We start from the raw sequence: 16,212 nt of genomic DNA, 5'->3' as shown, positions 1-16,212 counted from the left end.
CCATCTCCTGGGATCAAGTCGTGCTCTCATCTCCCAAGTAACTAGGACTACAAGCACATGCCAGCATGCTAGGATGGAAATCTCCGTATTTAAGGTTGTCTCCCACTCTATATTCTCTATAAGGAAGAGAAGAATGACTCTCAATCACTGGAAACTCTGAACAGAGAAGGCAAATCTGCATAACAAACTTATTGACAAATCTGTATAACAAACTTTTTCTTATTTACCATGTGAAATGGTTTGGATCTGTGTCCCCCTAAAATCACATGTTTAATTGTAATCTCCAACATTGGAGGTGGGGTCTAGTGGGAGATGACTGGATTATAGGGGTATATTTCTCATGAATGGTTTAGCACCATTTACATGATACTGCTCCTGTGATAGTGAGTGAGTGCTTATGAGATCTGGTGGTTGGAAAGTGCATGGCACCTCCGCATCTCTCTGGCTCCTGCTCAGGCCATGTGAAATGCTTGCTTCCCCTTTGCCTCAACCCTGAATGGAAGTTTCCCGAAGCCTCCTCAGAAACTGAGCAGATGCCAGCACCATGCTTCCTGTATAGCCTGCAGAACTTTGAGCCAATTAAACCTCTTTTCTTTATAAATTACCCAGTGTCGGGTTTTCTTTTTAATAGCAATATGAGAATGGCCTAATACACCATGCTTTTCTGGATACCTCCCCACAACTAGCTTTGCCCACACCCATCTTTTTTTGTTTCAGATAAGGATGGTATTTAAACCTGAACTCAAAGTAACATCTTTGAGAAGTACTTATTTCTTCCTGGGTATCTCCAATGTACACATGAGGCAGACATGTTAATAAACTTCTGCTTGTTTTTCCTTTATTCTGTCTTTTGTTACAAAGTGCCATCTCACTAAGAACGATGAAGGGGAAAGGAAACTTATTTTTCCTTCCTTTAATCTCTTCTTCACCCCAGCCTCCTCATACAGTACCCAAAAGAGAAGAGGTCATCCATAGAAATGTAAAAAGAGTGACAGACATCTTCCTTCTTCTCCAGTCTCTGCCCAGCTATCACAAGAGTAGTAGGAACTAAGGGAACTAAGCATATTATAAATGTTGGGCGTTTAGAGGAGTTCATCTCTGTGGGTGCTCTGCTTGAGAGCTGCACTTCAAGCCAGAGCTTCTAGACATCAGAGGCATTTGAGCCAGAGTGACTCCATCATGAATAGGGGCTGGGTAAAATGAGGCTGAGATCTACTGGGTTGCATTCCCAGGAGGTTAGGTATTCTAAGTCACAGGATGAGACAGAAGGTTGGTACAAGGTACAGGTCACAAAGACCTTGCTGATAAACAGTTTGTGGTAAAGAAGCCAGCCAAATCCCACCAAAACCAAGATGGCAGTGAAAGTAACCTCTGGTCGTCCCACATTATATGCTAATTACAATACATTAGCATGCTAAAAGACACTATCAGCGCCTTGACAGTTTATAAATGCCATGACAAGGTCAGGAAGTTACCCTATATGGTCTAAAAAGTGAAGGAAAGAACCCTCAGTTTCAGGAGTTGCCACCCACCTCCCAACTAACCCCCCCTACCGCCGCTTTCCCAGAAAACTGATGAATAATCCACCCCTTATTTAGCATACAATCAAGAAATAACCATAAATACAGACAACCAGCATCCCTCAGAGCCGCTCTGCCTATGGAGTAGCCACTCTTTATTCCTTTACTTTTTTAATAAACTTGCTTTCACTTTACTCTGTGGACTCTCCCCAGAGACTTTCTTGCATGAGATCCAAGAACCATCTCTTGGGGTCTGGATCAGGACCCCTCCCTGGTAACAAATACACCAAAGGAAATGACGGGAGGAGAGATGAGGAACTGTGAAAATAAAATAGGCCCACCAGCTCCTGCACTGCACAACGCGAGTGGGCACCCTTCACATTAGCCCCTGGGGTTAAGCAATGGGGACAAATTTGTGCTTCATTGAAAATCTATGTATTGCCTAGGTTCTAGAGGACCCCTCTCTGGGTTATCTGATTGTCTAGGACCTATTTTACGAATCTATGATTGTGTCAGACTAATGACAATGCAAAATAATTCTTGGCTATAGACGTGTAAATTCTGTCCTATCTGATAGAGATTCCATTGACTTTTCTCTCCTAATGTAAAATAATCTGGTGGGGGGGCCTTTTGCACATTAATTTCAACGTTCCTGTACTCGGGGGAGTTAGTGCTTTTTTTTTTAACTTTTCCTTTGACCTGATTGTTACACCTCACCAGTTTAAGTAAAATCTTTAGCACAAGTTCATATTTATATCTGTATGAGTGTGGTGTTTCACCCCACAAGTATCCCAAACTTGGTACAGAGGAAGCCTGAGCGGAGAACTTACCACTCACACCTGCTCAGGGCACATTAGCATAGCAATAGAAGCTTTATTCTCAGGACCTGGACTTTTCCCTTTTTCTCCCAAAGGGCTCCTCAGATAAAACCCTATTACCCCAGGGAGGGTGCTTCAAATACACTGGCTGTTAGATAGAAGGTTTAATTCATATCTAAGTGACTGGATGGCAACCTGGGTTTGCATTCTAAATATGCTGGAGCCTGGATCATTTGCAAGTAAATAAAAATTTCACTCTCCTCTCCTTTTCTAATAGTCTTTAATGACTGGTGACAAGTAGCTACTGAGACATTTTCATAACTAAAGGGCAATCTTTGGCTTTGAATGCTAAATAAGGTTCTTCAAAGATAAAAATCAAAGCCTTGACCCTCTGCCTAGAGTTAGTATAGGAAGCATCAACTGTACTTTTTTCCCTGCCTGCCCTCCCTCTATTAGGGCTGCTGGAAGGCACAATGATTTTTGTATATTCACCAAAATAGATTTGGTTCCAAGATAGAGCAAAGCTCAGTCAGGAATCTTAGCCTGTTGCGGCTACCTGGGGGTTCCTAGATCTGTTATTTTGCTGAAACTAAGAAACTCAGGGGAGATGATACAATGGATAAGTGGACAACCAGGACCTAAAATCAGTGGCTCCAGATTCATTAGGATTTTCCCCCTACACCCTGAGCAAAGCCACCTTCCAGCACACTGGTCTTCAGAGTGAAGTGTAGGAAGAAATTGTCATTTCACTTTATTGTTATTTATTTATTTATTTATTTATTTATTTATTTATTTATTTATTTCTTGAGATAGGATCTCACTCCGTTTCTCAGGCTGCAGTGCAATGGCACCATCACAGCTCACCACAACCCAGGCCCAGGTGATCCTCCCACCTCAGCCTCCCGAGTAACTGAGACTACAAGCGCACTTCAGCATGCCTGGATAATTTTTGCATTTTTTGTAGCAATGGGGTTTTGCCATGTTGCCCATGTGATCTCGAACTCTTGGGCTCAAGTAATCTGCCTGCCTCAGCTTCCCAAAGTGCTGAGATTACAGTCATGAGCCACCACTCCTGGCCTTGCTTTATTTTTAAGTTACATTTATTTTTACTTTTAGTTTGTCTTTCTATAAAAAATTATTTTAGCATTCTGTACATTGGCACAAGGTAAAAGAAAATGAGGGAAACTTAAATGTGAAAGAATACTTCATAATTCAATCCTCAGTTGTATACATTTATCTTACATGTCAGCGAAAACTCACCAACTATTATAAAAACCTGGACAAATTATATCACAAAAGAAGCAAAAAAGGGAAAAAGGTTCCATAAAAACTAAATCCATGTATGAAAAGCATTGTTCTCTTGGTGTCATCACATCCTTTTCTTCTGTGCACCAATGTAGAACACATGGTTTCTGTGGCTAATTGCAGCCCCATGCTTATTCTTCAGTTGTCCATTCTATATTCTTCTGCCTGCTCCAGGGCTGTATTCATGTAGCCATCCAGGCAAGCCAGGACACCTCGATAATCCACTCTGAATTTAATTTTACCACAGTTGGCTGACCCATGATTTGCTTTAAGAGTCACCAGAGGTTTGCTTCTGAAGACTCATTTTAACAATCCTCACGCCTGGGATCCAGAACCCTCACTCCAGGTGCCCTATAAGCCTGTGCTCTATAGACAATAGCAGCCAGAACCTTTACTTGCATTTTCTTTACTTTTTAGTATTTTATGTCTATTTTACAATGCAATATGACATTCTAGCAAGACTACATGATATACAGTGGTCCTTTAATATTCTTGAAGGATTGGTTTCTGACAGAGCAAGAGCATCGCCATCTTGGACAAGCACCACCATTCTAAAGTTCCACTTGATTAAAAACCGCCTAAATCCAAAGGGCATCAGCCTAATGACTAAGGTCAGCATGACCATAAACCACAAATAACATCTCCAACCAGAAACATTCCAGCCATAAGATAAACCCCTCCCCAACCAGAGACATGCCATCCCCAAGGTAACCTCCCCGCCAGCCGGAAAGCTCTCTCCCCAGTAAATACTCTTAGATTGTAAGAGAGAGTGTTCCTGACCAAAATTGGCCAGAAGCCCCTCTCAAGTTTATTCTCCAAAATACACCTGTCTTTGACTGTTGAGCCGCTTTTTGTGTTTCTTTCCTCTTTCTTTAACTCTTACATTGGGTGCCGAAACCCGGGATGGGTGTTGGGGGTAGAGGCTTCTTGCAACCCTGGAAGCAGTGGACAGCAGCTGCTCATCCTGCTGGATCCTGAGAGTCTCTGGTCACCCACCCTGTCTTGGCTCTCACTTCACTTTTTGAGCAATTTGTATGAGGAGGACAACTAACCTGAAGGGGACTGCGAGTCTCGGGCTGGGGTTACTCTCCAGTGAGCCCTCAAAACCCTCAGGTCTCAGCAATCCACCTCTGACCACCCACAACAGGTATTTCACTCTCTCCCTTCCTCCTCCCTCATCCTCTCTTTTCTCTCTCTCTCACTCTTCTAGCGCTCACTCACTCACTCTCTCCCCCTCCCTCCCTCCCTCATGTGGCTCCAGTCCTAGAGGCCCTTTGCCAGTTCCAGCCAGAACATCCAACATCAGACACTAATCCAGCTGACTGGTAAGATCTGCCCTCCCCTGGCTTTCTAGTGGTACCTGGGAAAAATAAGTTCTGCTGCCCTGGTCCTCAGAGGACCAATGGGGCTAAGCTAGAGAAAATCTTGGGAATGCCCAGTTCCTTCTTAGTTTGAGTGTCCTTTTTAGAAAGGGGATTCCAGGTCTCTGTCCTTTGTCTGGGGATGCCTAGAACAAAAACAGACACCCTCAGCTTCTTCTCACCAGTCCACATAGGTGCCAAACAATCCCACATTCCTACATCCTTCCCACTGGGCTGTCCCTTCACAACCTTGCAAGTTTGGCTTAGGCATTTAGTTTTTTATTGGAATATGACCTGGCCCCAATACAAATTAGATAATGTCAGCTGATGGCGCAAAAATGGCACCTTTGACTTTCAAATTCTCAGGAACCTTAACAACTTTATAACCAGGAATGGCAAATGGCAAGAGGTTTTCTATATTCAGGCTTTCTTCTACTTCTACCTTAGATCCCAACCTTCTCTGTGTCAAGCTTGCACCCCTCATGAAATCTTTCTTCTTAATGAAAACCCTCCCTGGGTCTCTCCCTCCTCCAAAACTCCTTTTGATCCTGCACATGAGCCCCCTCTGTACTCTCACCCCTCTGCATCCTCTCCTCGTCCATCTGAACCCTCCACCCTGGTGGCCCCTCCTGCCCCCAAGCCTTCAGCCCCAAACTCCACTCCTACTTCTCCATCTGTTACCCATTTAAAAACTGCTCAAACCACCTCTGCCATTCTCCCTCTCTGGGAAGCAGCTGGGGTTGAAGGCTTTGCTCATGTTCATGTCCCTTTCTCCATGTCTGATTTGTTGCAGATTGAAGCTATGAGTATATTCAAAGGCCTTTATGTTTTTCTCTTCATAAATCATGTTTTCTTGGAAAAGGTTTTCCCAGTCAACTCAATTACTCTTCTCCACTCTGCCTTGCCACTCTTGGTGAGTGTATGAAGAACCCTAAAATGACTTCTGGTGGCCTGGAACTCCTTGGGAAAACAGAAAAGGCACCACAAATCCCATTTTGGGAAAAATCTGTTTTCCTCATGGAATCCCTGGAATTGGAGGTGGATAAGTACCTCCCCAAATCTGCCTTTGTCTTCCAGTTATACTTGTTTATTAGGCCCTGGAAACTGTTTTCCTAGCCCTGTTCTCAAAGGGTCTCATCCGAAGGCCAATAATCCAATTGGGAAATTAGAAAAAAACAATCTTATAACTACTGGATCTTCTTCTGGGTGTCTGTGTGGCTATATATGTGTTATGTGTGCAGTGTCTATTAAAAAGGCTCTAATTAATTGGCCTAAGAAAAATAAATGCTTAAACCAAATATTTTTAAGGGAAAAGTAAAAGCTGTGAAACCTTTCAGTTCACGTGACTTTAATCTTTAAAACTTACTGGTACTGTAAGATTAGAAATGTCTTAAGAGTTGCCAGCATACAGTTTTTGTTTGCATTTATTGATCAAGCAATTTCATACTTACCTCTGCCAAATACTATAAATTGTCAAAATTTGGCATAGAGGCTACAAAACTATAACTCAACCCAAACAGAATAATCTTTGCTTATGTAATTTTTAAATAAATGAAACATTAATATTGGTTTAGTAAAGATAGCTACATCTTGAACTATTTAGTGAAATACTCTAACTTCTAATCTTGTGTCCTTAGGCAGCCTAGCCCATAGACATGAAGGAAGCTTGTTTGGGGAAAGGACTGTTATCTTTAAAATAAAAAAAGAGAATTTATATGAAAAGAATCTTATATGGTAAATTCTTACCCTAAAGTAAATTAACTGGTTGTTTAAAGAGAGGGATATTTACAAGTCAGAAAGTTGAGGCATGTCAGGAATTGTCTGTGTAAATCAGGAAACATTTTACAAAAGGGAATTTATGCAAGAAATGTTACACAATTTAAAAGTGATTAGGCTTCCTGAATGCTTTATAAAATGCCACTATAACTGTTAGCTCTACAACTTGGCTGGTTTGCAGCTAGGTGAGACCTAGAACACATGGAGTTAAATGCTGGAATGAGTCGGACCTTACCTGCACTTCTGTCAAGGTCCTAGGCTCTACACCTAGTACATAATTAAAATCCCAAACTTACCAACAAAACTAAAGGTTGCTAAAAGTTAACAATGTAACATGTATGTAAGACTATTGAGAAAACAGTCTGCGTATACTTTTGGCAAAGTATTATACAAGGAGGCATGAGAACGTGGATTTTTACCTAGATTAAAAGGTTAAAGAATTGTTCTAAGTTGAATAAAATAAAAATGAAGGTTTAAGAAAGTTTTAGGTTAATTGTAAAGGAAATGCTGTGTGTAAATGTATCGGCTAAAGTTGAAGGGGTATCATCTAGTTTTTCTGTAAATTGAACATTAAAGTAAAAGCAAAACGGATTTCACTTAAAGCACTAACCTGCTCTTTAACAAAAGTTATAAAGCGTTAAAAAGGGTTCATAAACGTCTTACCTTAACGGTCCAATATTAAAATTGGGTAAATGTGTCTACAAGGTTTTATTAAAATTGTATTTAACATTAATAGCCCACTAATATAAAGGTAAAGTTTGGCTTATTTGGTATAAAGTCATAATAGGAAACATTGTCAAATATAAAATGTGTTTTTTGGGCTATATTTGTATAAATATATTTTTGGTATGTGTTTCAAAGTTATAGGAGATGGAGACTCCTATAATTCTGATATATCTTAGTATATGTTATCAGTAATAATTATACTTGTTATGTTTAAATTACTGTGTGCCACAAAGGTAACAGATATCCTTGTCAATTGTGACTTTATGGCTACCCTAAAACTTTTTGTCATCCATAAACAATTGTTGTCAAGTTTTGGTCCTCTTTAAAAGGTCGTTTTATAATCAGCTATAAAGCTCTTACAAGTGCTCTTGGATGTAGATTTCTGTTAACTTTGGCGATTGTGACATCGGAATAGAGAAGAATGTTCAGGAGTCTTGAAGAGCTAAAATGTTCATTAGTATCAAGCAGGACAGGAATTAACTGCATGAAGTGAACTAACAGGAGACTGGAGTGATCTTTTTGACATTTAGCTTAAAATATAGCTAATCATTTGTTTTGCTTTTCAAAACCAAAGAAACTTTTCTTTTGAGCTATTGATAGCTTTTAACAATTTAGTATACTCCCATGAACAAAATTTGGAGCATACTTGTTTCTCTCTACCTGATTTTCTCTGGAAATTGGAAACTGTGAGTATTCGTAAGTTATGGCAACATAGTTATTTGCATAAGTACAATAAGAATCTGTTTTCTTTTGTAACAGGCCACAATTGGAAAAACTGGTTATTTTTACCAAGGCTTTGACTGGAATGGTGTGCTTTCCTTTAAGGAACCAAACTTGCCTTATGAAGCCAATAAAGCCCCCGGAAACTGGCCTCATATTCTGTGTACACAGTCCCTGTACAGCATTTCTGATCTGTGGAAAGTAAACAATGTCACTTTCTGAACAGGCCAGGAACCCCAAGTTATCTTGGAACCTCAAGAGGAGAGAAATTCACCCAACTCATAGGTATTTGATGGTACAAATCCATGTCTGAGCTTGGCTTTAAAAAGGTCTTATCTCAGATTCCTTCTACAGAACAAAGTTCCATCAAAGCCAATTTAAAAGGCCTATGTAACAAATAATTATTCTTGCTGTACTGTATGCAAATAATTAAACCAAGTATAATAAAGCAAACCAGTCCTATCATGATTTGTCTTTTAATTAAAATGGGAAACTGGAGAGAGAAAATTATGTCTCAAAAACTATAGCACAAGTGTTGTTAAATTCTAGTGTTGCCTAATGTTTTTCAATGTTTATTATTTTCTACAGTTTAAATTAAATTCTATTTTCTTCTGGCTACAAGTTTCCAAAATAAGCTGTGCTTTCCTAAAGCCCTATGAACTGAAAACTAACTGTTTCAGCAGGCGCTGCCTCTAAGCCCCCTGACCATCACAGGAGGAAATCTCTTCACTGCTGGTGCTGACAACTAATAACTGAGAGTGCCCAGAATCCTTCACCCCCACATCTAGTGAGTCCATGGCACTGAGGGTAATTGAGATGGTATCTGTTATAGGAATCAACTCCTGGATACATTGCACTCAAGTCAAAGCCTGGAAAGCTGAGGAAGTAACCTCTGACACCCCAAATGAACATTCTAAATATCAATGTAAAGAAATAGGAAATCTTAAGCTGAAAATCATAAAAAATAAGTAATTAAGTGAGTAACTCATCTTACTCAGCTTCACCCCTACTTTTGTCATTGCTACCTCTCCTTTTAAGCCAAATATTAAAACTTCTAATGGAAATTATTTACTACACCACCCTTGTGGAAATTGCTTTACTCAGTCTACTATTTGCAGTAGGACTATATACTCTAGCACCCTAAGGGTAGAATATCAGACAGAGAATCTCAGTTACTGTAGCATTTTGCTTAATTATTATCCTCATCGCAGGAATAATGGTTATAACAGAAAATAACACATGGGCCTTTCCAATCATGTGCCTATGCCTCTTATTGGATGAGGAATGTTGTTTCTATATCAACCAATCAGGCCTAGTAAGAGATGCTGCTGAAAAACTTAAAGAAAGGGCTAAAAATCTAAGGGAATACCAAAACAACCAAATAGAATCTTGGTTTGGGAACAAAATCATAGCATGGGTCATCCCATTCCTGGGCCCTCTCCTAATAATGTGGCTGGGACTAACGTTCTTACCCTGCCTAATTAACCTTTTTCAAAGATTTTTAACTGACAGGATCATGGTCATTTCACAGACAACTACCCAAAAACATCTACAGATGGCATTACTTCCCTGCAGGCAATCTGAGACCAGAAAACTCTCTATCCCCTTGTCAGCAGGAAGTAGCCAGAAAGAACATGCCACTCCTCATCCTTTCTATAATATAGGGTCTGAATTGACAGAGCACGGGCATTGCCATCTTGGACAAGCACCGCCATTCTAAAATTCCCCTTGATAAAAAACCGCCTAAATCCAAAGGGCATCAGCCTAATGGCTAAAGTCCGCATGACCATAAACCACAAACAACGCCTCTGACCAGAAACATTCCAACCATAAGGTAAACCCCTCCCTGACAAGAGACATGCCAGCCCCAAGATAACCTCCCCTCCAGCCGGAGACATTCCAACCCCTCCGTAAACTTCTCCCACACACAGAAACATTCCAAGCTTCTGATAAGCTGTCTCACCAATAAATACTCAGTCTGTAAGAGAGAGTACTCCTGATCAAAATCAGCCAGAAGCCCCTCTCAGGTTTATTCTCCAAAATAAATCCATCTTTGACTGTTGAGTTTTGTGTTTCTTTCCTCTTTCTTTAACTGTTACAATTTCAAGTCCCCAGCATATGTCAAAATCTGTGCACACTCAAGTCCAGCAGTCAGCCCTCCAGACTGGAACTCCTCCTACATGAAGAGCCAGACCTCTATATACATGCATTTTGCATCTTTCAAATAATGTATTTTCAATCAGCATTTGGTTTTAAAAATATGTGAATATAAGTGGACCCACACAGTCCAAGGACTAAGATATGACTTTTTCTTATCTTGTTCAAATATCTAAGGGGTGTGGGGAGTCATGCCCCACAAACCACAAATTCTCATCAGGTGAGTTTTATTTAACCCTATATATTGTGACTTACTTTCCAATCTGACTGGCATAACATTACATGACGAGGAAGAAAACCAAAATATTTTACCCCCAAACATGTTTCTTTGCCATATTTTGAAATGGCCCTGCAAAGCTGTCCTTTGTGGGGAAAATGCATCTGTAAAGAATCTCTATTAATATAGCTAGATCTTTTTCTTCCAGGCCCTCCCAATACTGTAGAGATTAACTGAGAGTCTAGTACCTTTCAAAGGTCTGAATAAGAAACATTTGTCATCTATTGTCTCTAAGGACAGCCACTATGAGACTTCAAAAGAACTTTGGTCTCCACAATCTGAACATTTCCTTTCTATTGATCCTAGATCTTTAGACAAGCTCAACTAATTGTCAACTAGAAAAAAGTTTAAATTTACCTATAGCTTAGAAACACTACACCCCACCCCCACTCTGCATTATGCCTTTCTGGACAGCAATGTATTTCTCAAATGTATTTCATTGATGTTTCATGACCCCCTAAAATGCATGAAACCAAGCTGCATCCCAACCACCAGGGGCACATGTTACCAGGACCTTCTGAGGTCTTTGTTATTGGCCATAGTCACTCACGTTTGGCTCAGAATAAATCTTTTCAAATATTTTACAGAGTTTGACTCTTTTCATCCATTTATGTGTGTGTGTGTGTATGTGTGTATGGAGGAAGAGAGATACACACTATATATATGCATATGCGTGTGTATATAATTTATAAACTTATAAATACATACATCAGGGTTGCATGATCAAAAGTTTATAAACATGACCAATCAAAATAGTTTATAGTCCTCTTCGTTCGTGATAATGAACTTTATTTAAGCCCTGAGTACCATAAAAGTGAGGATGGTAAGGAAATTCTTCTACCATTTTGTTTCCTCAGAAAATATAAAGGACTACTAAGGTAAGAATCACCTTTGCTCTGACACAATGATTTAGGGGCAATAAATAATGGTGATGGTCAATTAGAAGGACTTAGAAAGCTTAGAACAAGCAAGGGCTGGTTCTGAGATGATCAGAGATGTCTGGCTCATGAATTGAGTTATTTGTTGTTACAGACTGAATTGTGTCTCCTCACAAATTCATACGTTGAAGTCCTAACCTCTAATGAGATTATATTTGAAGATAGGGCCTTTAAGGGGATTAAATGAGGTCATTAGCGTGAAGCCCTAATCCAATAGGACTGGGGTCCTCAGAAAAAGAGGAAGAAACCCCAGATCTCTCTCTCTCTTTCTTTCTTTCTCTCTCTCTCTCTCTCTCTCTCTCTCTGTTTCTCTCCCTCCCCCCCTCCCCCCCACACACGCAGACAAAAGGCCATGTGAGGAGGCAGCCGTCTACAATCCTCAGCAGAAACCACCCTATGGATACCTTGATCTTGAACTTCTGACCTCCAGAACTGTAAGAAAATTAACTTTTGTTGTTTAAGCCTCCCATTCTGTGGTATTTTGTTATGGCTGCCCTACCAAATAAATAAAAATTTGCTGTTACAGTGGAAGAGAGTGGGGTCTCTAAGAGAACACTGAGGATTGTTAATTCTTTATAAGGAGCCAGTGAAATTTTTCTGCCTTCAAGGAAAATGTTTGAAAATTCACTTCATCCTCTCCCCTTCCAGCCCACAGTGCAGGGCATTCATGACCTTTCTTTCAGTAATTATAGGATTGCTCTTTATGGAAGGAAAAATACCTTTTCCTCTACTCATCTTAGGTTCATTGGCTGGGCCCTTGTAACAAAAGACAGACGAACAAGAGACAAGCATACAAATTAATCTTCATAACACAGGAGCCTTTATAAGGAAATGAAGCCCTAAAGAATCAGCTAAACCTAAGTACTTTTTCACAGTAGGTTTGATGAAGAATGGATAGTCATGGAGAAATAGAATAGGGCAAGGAGTATAAGCTAACAGTAATAAACTGGGGGAACTTAGCAAGACCTGTTTGCTCCGATTCTTCTGTGTCTCCTTGTCTTTGGAGACAGGATGTTCCTTCTCCCTGGGCATAGGGAAGGCACCACTCACAGGAGTGTCTTATAATCTGTTTTACTCCAGTCTTCCTGCATCTGCCATGTTCTCAAATTACATGAGTTTAAAATATTCAATATGTGAGCTGGGTGCAATGACTCATGCCTGTGATGCCAACACTTTGGCTGAAGTGGGAGGATTGCTTGAGCCCAGGAGTTTGAGACCACCTGGGAGACATAGCAAGGCACCATTTCTACAAAAAACAAAAAACCAAACAAACAAAAAAAATTAAAGCTAGCCAGGTTTGCTGGTGCACACTTGGAGTCCTAGCTACTTGGGAGGCTGAGGTGGGAGGATTATCTAAGCCCTGGAGATTGAGGCTGCAGTGAGCTGTGATTGTGCTCCGCATCCTAAGTGACAGAGTTAGACCTGTCTCAACAACAAAAAAATAATTAATATGCTAAGGTGCCATATTTGGGGGTGGCATGTTTTGAGTTTCATCAGTTCCAACCTGAAAAATTTCTAATCTTAAATTGAAAAGTAGGAGTCCTAAAAGTCAAAAGAAGAATAATCTTTTTAAACCCCAGGAAGATATAAAGGAATGATAAGTGCACAATGCATATTTATTTAGAAATATCTGATCTGACTAACCCTTAACCTCCCAACTTCCATCTCTCATTTGGAGCTAATCCAAAGAGCTTGCCTTTTTCTGACCTATATCTCCTCAGGTCTTCCTCCTTAGAGTTTCCCATGGCTTCAACATTCCTGTTCACTCTTGGCATTTAGATTCCTCTCTTGTTCAGCATTCTTTATTGGCTCAAAACTTTACCCTGGCTCTTGATATCATCTCCAACTATCTTGCCTCAATATCCTTTTGCAGGCTTTTATCCTGTTGCTCTGACGTCATCCTACACCGTGATCAAACAGATTGATTTTATTCCTGTCTCTATGTCTTTACTCACACTATTACTCACCCTTACCCTCTTCCTTCAGTCCTGTTTCCTGCCCTTTCCCTGTCAGTGTCCATTCTGAGAGCATTCCTCAACAACTTCCTGCAAGCTATTCTTCCTGTGCTTCCTATGGACCCAACCTGCAACACCTTGTATGTAAGTTTCACTGATGTCATGGCAAAGTGACCACCATTGGGCCTTTCTGTGGACCTTGAGGTTCCACACAGAATTATTGCAAACTGGAGAGGAAGTATCCATAAGTGGCCCAGAGAAGCATGCTTAGACAAACCACTCTATTGCCCTGAGCTGGGACAAGGACTGGGCTTCTGGGCAACTAGGATTGTGAGGAGGTTGGGGTAGGAGCAAGGGGACGGTCTTTAGACATAATCAGTCTGTCTCTGAACCTCTCCTCACTTTCAAGGATGGTTTGATGTCCATTTTAACAGCACTTAGAACACTAATCTGAGTTCCCTCTCTTTTGTAGCCCTTCTTGAGCCTGACGGTCATAATGTCTCATCTTTTGTATTAAAATTTTCTTTACTCTCCAAAGAAATTTTGTTATTATCAGCATAAAATATGAGGCTGCAGGCAACAGTTTTGGTACTTGCAGTTTGGGAGAGGTGGTGATATGAGCAGCTGAAATCTAAAACGAGAACCAGATGCTCACCCAGGCCCCTCTTGGAAGGATCATACCCTAGTTCCATGACCACACTGTGCCTCAGTCTTCTTATCCTTTAGATGGGCATATTCACTCCCTGACTGGAAGAAATTTTATAGGTTTGGGTTTACAAAGCCAATAACGAAAGGGCTGTTAATTTTCCCCTGCCTATTCTGTTGTCCAAGTGCATGTCAATGTTTGCATATGGCATTCAGTCTCAGGAGTCTGGCTTTTCACAGACAAGGTAAACTTGACTAGAAATATTACCTTGCAGGACCTATGAGTTTTACGTTGAATGTTGAGCTTCTGACATAGAAGCTGATAAAGTGATGTTGAAAAGTTGTGGAAGATATTCTCAAGAACTTCCATTCCCAGTTTGCAAGGGACAAGAAGGAGAGGGCTTCCACCTAGCATGTTCTGTCTCCCTTCTGCCTTCTCTCCGGACATGTTGTAAAATAGCCTTTGCTGAAGCCAGGCTACCACATAATACTGCTACTGCAATTGCCATGACTTTAATTACTATTGCCTATTATTCAAAAACACTAATTGAGTCACGGTCCCATTGCAAATGTGACTTAACTTGCTGTTTTACTGCTTGCTCAGGCACTGCAAATAAAAAAATAATGGCAGTTATAATTAACTCAGAATCAGCTATATAACCTGTCCCTCAGCCTGTGACGGGTAAAAGTTCAATTAAAAAGTAAAGTTATTAACAGAGTAAGGTTTGGTCACACATCTGTCATACAGAGTGTGACAGGGCACAAATATTACCCAAGCAACCAGAGAGGGAATTACTGAAGACCTGCACCTTACCAAGGTGTCTGCAAACCTCCCAAAAAGTTAATTATTGGAAACCAAAAAAAGATAACTAACATAAAATACGACTTCACACCTGATAGGATGGTTGTCATCAAAAAGATGGACAATGACAAGTGTTGGCAAGGACGTGGAGAAATTCGAACCCCTGTATACCATTAGTGAGAATGTCAAATCGCACAGCAACTTTGAAAAATAGGTTGGTGGTTCCTCAAAACATTAAACATAGATGTATGACCCAGCATTTCCACTACTGCATTTATACCCAGAAAACTGAAACTTCATGTCTGCACAAAATCTTGCACACCAATGTTCATAGCAGCATTATTCATAATAGCCAAATAAAAGTGAAAACAACTCAACTGTCTGATGATTGATGAATGGATAAACAAAATGTGGTATATCCATATAATGGAATATTCATTAGCCATAAAAAGGAATATAATTGTGATGTAAGCCATAATGTGAAGGAACCTGGAAGACATTATGCTAGCCAAAACAAGCCAGACACCAACAAACATGATTCCATTTAGATGAAAAGTCCAGAATAGGCAAATCTTCAGAGATAGAAAGTAGATTAGTGGTGGTAGGGACTAGGAAATGAGGGGAATGAGGAGTTACTGCTGATGGCTACAGCAACCTTTTTGTCACCAGGGACCAGTTTTTTCCACAACCTTTTTGACACCAGGGACCCATTTCATGGAAGACAGTTTCTCCAAGGGACAGAGGTGAGGGACGGGGAGGAGATGGTTTGGGGATGAAACTGTTCCACCTCAGACCATCAGGCATTTGTTAGATTATCATAAGGAGTGTACGACCGAGATTCCTCGCATGCATAGTTCAAATAGGGTTGAGCCCCCATGAGAATGTAATGCTGCTGCTGATGTGACAGGAGGCAGAGCTCAGGAGGTAATACTTGCTTGTCACCACTCAACTCCTGCTGTGTGGCCCAGTTCCTAACAGGCCATAAACTGGTACCAGTCCACAGCCCATGGGTTGGGAACACCTGAATTACAGGGTTTCTTTTTGAGGAGACAAAAATGTTCTTAAATTAGATAGTGGTGATGATTGCACAATTTTGTGAATATACTAAAAACTACTGAATTGTTCACTTTGAAAGAGTGAATTGCATGATGCATGAATTATAACTCAACTTTGAAAGGCTTCTCAAAATAAATTAAATAAATAAGACATTTG

The 16,212-nt window shown here is 40.4% G+C and overlaps 1 pseudogene; it reads right to left on the bottom strand.

Annotated features, from left to right (window-relative positions):
• Window positions 1-3,192: 3,192 nt before the first annotated feature.
• Window positions 3,193-3,947, bottom strand: LOC112424760 (U6 snRNA-associated Sm-like protein LSm6 pseudogene; annotated as a pseudogene).
• Window positions 3,948-16,212: the final 12,265 nt, after the last annotated feature.

The sequence above is a fragment of the Macaca nemestrina genome, chromosome 19 (genome assembly GCF_043159975.1).
Source record: "Macaca nemestrina isolate mMacNem1 chromosome 19, mMacNem.hap1, whole genome shotgun sequence".
Classification (NCBI taxonomy): Eukaryota; Metazoa; Chordata; class Mammalia; order Primates; family Cercopithecidae; genus Macaca; species Macaca nemestrina.
Note: the sequence above shows the minus strand (reverse complement) of the source record. Positions and strands in the feature narration are given on the sequence as shown.